Genomic DNA, 4,410 nt, shown 5'->3' with positions numbered 1-4,410 from the left:
GTTAGGAATAGATGTAATACGGTAAAAGAGAATGAGAGTTTTAGATTTTAATTGTTAAAATATTTTAACTACTGTGCCTCTTATTCATGAGATTGAAAATAACATGAATAAGGTTGATACATATTATGCTTATAAAAGAACATTGTTTTTTTATTTTGAAAAACATCTATTACAATAACTACATACATCTGTTAAAGCGGTTGATATGTATAATCCCATTCCACCAAATGAAATGCCTCGAGGTTACGAAGGTGGCCATTCAGTTTGACGATAGAATAACGCCGTTGCAACTAGGAAATTTGAGAGTTCAATGTATGAAAATTTTCAGAAAACCTAATACTATATTTGTATATGTTAACCTACCATGTGGGGGCTCTAATAACCACTTTACTAAACTCAATGAATGTTTAGACTAACTTCATAACATTTTTGAAACCTTTAAAAACTTTCATCAATTGATAATAGGTGGATATCTTAATGAACACATATACAGTTCAACAAATTCTCAACGAAAAACAGCCATATCACAGTTGAATGTGGAATTACTTTCATACACCGGAGTGTCCAAGCCATGCCTGCAACATGTGCAATATACTACATTTATTTCAAGACCACTATAAAGGAAATTTTGTCAAGAGTGAAATACAGAAAATATATAGAAACGTCTCTGACCATATTCCACTGATGTTGTCATTGAAATGTTATATTCCCTATAAGAAAATGAATGAACTCCAAAGTTAACTGGAATAAGGTGGACAGGGCTGACTATAAAGCTTTGGTGAACTGAAACAAATTATATCAGACAAAACCTCAAAAACTGCTTCAAGAAAACGAAAGGGCAAGCAAAAAAGAGAAACTACCATTGCTGAATGATGACATTTTACAAGCTCTGAAAAGGAAGAAAACTGCCTAACTTGTACGGAAACATCATAGTCGACCAAAAGAACCTGGTAACTTCTATCTTAAGCTAGGAAACTTCGTAGAAAAGAGTTCGAGCAAGAGCTGAAAAGATTAATACTCGACATCAAATCGTGGATGTAAAATCCAGTGACACTTCCTTATTTTATAAAATAACAAGAACCCAGTAGGGGGGTGGGTATATTTATTGAAGAACTTATAGAAGAAAATAAAACATATCAAACATCTGAATGTGTATTGGAAGAATGGAAAAAGCATTTTGTAGATCAGATTTTTAAGATTGGTTTAAAATAGGGCAATACAATGTCAAATCGGCATGATTAGCGCTAATATCTACAAACTTTGTATCAACCCTCTACTACAAATTCTGAGAAACTGTGGACTTAGAGCCAACTTTGGAAATATAAACTGTTGTGTGATGACCTTTGCAGACAATTTTGTCTTGATATCTAACAACCCCTTTCAACTCTACTAATGCAACCACTGAAAATATAAAAAAAACCAGAAGATCTCTGTCCATTTTTATGGGTACGGGATAACATGGTGAAAATGAGTTAGACAGACCCTGAATCATAAATCTCCTTATCAAATTCATATATCCGACCTGTTTTGACCTACGGCCTAAAAGTATTGATACCATTAGGGTAAAATTAAGGTCTTATTCATAAACAAAATTGAATGTGAATTCAACAAATTTTATCTCTCAACCTAAATGTGGCTGACCCGGCTGTCTATTTATTATCAGGATTGCTCCCACTTGAAGCAGAGATCCATATCAAAATTCTCACACTTTTTGAGAAAATAACCAGATCTAAAAGATTGTCCTTAGAATAGCGGAACGTCAACTTAAAATTAAAACTTACTCAATCAATAGCTGGTTTTAAATTATTGATATGAAAAAGATCTTTGGAAAATATGACATCGTAGAGTTAGATCAGTATCTTGAAAAGTCATTAATAAAAATTGAATAGAAGAGGTTTACAACCAAATAGATTCACAAGTAATGGGAGGTTGTCAGGATACCACAATGAAAGGGGGACTCAACACTAAGTTATCTATAAGGCAAATATGATATTGATAGAATTCATCTTTACTTAAAACAACAAGTGCAAACTGAGAATAAGAAATTGTACATTAATGATTTGCTCTACATTATTCACTGGAACCTTCATACTGCAATCACTGATAAGTCTTATATAGACGAAACGCGCGTCTGGCGTACTTAATTATAATCCTGGTACTTTTGATAACTATTAACACCACTGGGTCGATGCCACTGCTGATGGACGTTTCGTCCCCGAAGGTATCACCAGCCCAGTAGTCACCACTTCGGTGTTGACTTGAATATCACTAATGTGGTCATTTGAATAATTTTCCTGTTTACAAAACTTTGAATTTTACGAAAAACTAAGGATTTTCTTATAAAAAGGCAAAGATTACTTTAGCCGTATTTGTCACAATTTTTGGGGATTTTGGATCCTCAATGCTCTTCAACTTTGTACTTGTTTGTCTTTATAGTTATTTTGATATGAGCGTCACTGATGAGTCTTATATTGACGAAACTATTAACACTACTGGGTCGATGCCACTGCTGGTGAACGTTTCGTCCCCGAGGGTATCACAAGCCCAGTAGTCAACACCTCGGTGTTGACATGAATAACTATAATGTGGTATTTTTTTTAATTTTCTTATTTACAAAACTTTGAATTTACGAAAAAAATAAGATTTTTCTCATCCAAGGCATATATTACCTTAGTCGTATTTTGCACATCTTTTTGGAATTTTGGATCCTCAATGCTCCTTAACTTTGTACTTATTTGGCTTTATAAATATTTTGATATGAGCGTCACTAATGAGTCTTATGTATACGAAACGCTCGTCTGGCGTACTAGATTATAATCCTGGTACTTTTGATAACCAATTAATAAAGCGGAATATTGAAAATTAGGCAACAAATCCGATGTGTAATAAAGCTGATGAAACCATTGAACATTTTATCTTACTTTGTGAAACAACATAACTGATAAAAAAAACTATCGGCAAAATACTACACGAAGGTAGTTTGGTTTTACCAAGAGAAAGCCTGCTATCTCCTATTGACTTAATAACACTAATTATTAACCGTTATTCACGGTCGACACTCGGCTAATAGAGAGATTGGTCGGTTAATCTATATTGAGTATGCTGTTATATGGGAGATTAGTCTGTTAATCGGGTTGGCTATACGTCTGTTAAGAGTAAAACGCACAATTTATTTTTCAACTCCATCAAATATCAGATTTTCGGCATATTATATAATTATAAGAATCAAATCAAAAAAAGAAAAGTTTCTGACAAAATGATATCTATCATAGAACATTTTCCATCTTAAAAACACTTCATAGTCTGCGCAGTTTTCAGTAAAAGTAAAAGGCATCGCGCAAGCATGTAGTATTAATGATAACACGTATAGCAATTTTATTAATAAAAGGCGAAACAAAATACTACTTTGGTTCTTAAATATAAATTTACATTAGTAAATATTTCATAATTGTAATATAACGCGAGTAATACCACGTTTTAGTGAAAATTATGGGAATAAAGTCTGTTAATGGGTGTGACAATTGAAATTGTGTCAGTTAAGAGTTATTTAGCCACGAAAATAGTTTTGCTACCTTTATATTTTCCCATTGCAACAAGTTAAGAATGAGATGTTCTTGAGTTAAAAAAAATGATAATACGGTGCAACACTATCCTTCTAGTAAAAGCATTTTTTTTTTACTTTCTTTGCATTTTTTTGAAGAGTGTATCACTTGAGTGTGTCGCTTTAATATAGAGCGATCTGGGTCGGCCGCTGGAATATGCATGAATTTATTATTAACGATTTTAATCAGCCTTAATTTTTGTGTCTGCTCAAAGTAGCGTGTTCTCAAATCCGACTGAACGTGTCTTTCTAATACAACACAGGGTACAAATAACGTGTTGTCGTTCTGATATGCACATGATATTTGCCACTTTACGTTTAACCATATTTCGTCAGCATTATCCAATTGGTTCTTTTCTTCTATTACTTAATCATCTGCTGTTTACATCATTCTAAAGAAGTAAATGGAACAGAACGAATGCAGCTACATTTGGTTGTATTATATCTTAATTCAGTTTATTCCGTTTAGTTGTGCAGAGGAGAACTGCAGTTGTCCACATGTAAACTTCAAGCATTTGTCACCAATATGAGTACATCGTAATACGTTACTGTTTCAACACCCAGGGGGTTTCATGTCTTTATTCTTAAGCAATTATTGTTTTTTTCTCTCTTTTTTTAGCAATGCACCACTCTCTTCTGTCCGTATCTTTTATTTATATTCTGTATCTCCATCCAGATTATCGTGTATACCATGAGGGTCCAGATTGGGGGTGTTGTGTATTGCTGTATTTTTTAAATTGTTGTTACTTTTCTCTACATTTTATTTATCTTACTCATTATTCTTTCTCTATTCCTTATATTTAGGCATC

Source organism: Mytilus trossulus, chromosome 6 (assembly GCF_036588685.1).
Source record: "Mytilus trossulus isolate FHL-02 chromosome 6, PNRI_Mtr1.1.1.hap1, whole genome shotgun sequence".
NCBI lineage: Eukaryota > Metazoa > Mollusca > Bivalvia > Mytilida > Mytilidae > Mytilus > Mytilus trossulus.
The sequence above is the reverse complement of the archived record's forward strand: the minus strand, read 5'-3'. Positions refer to the sequence as shown.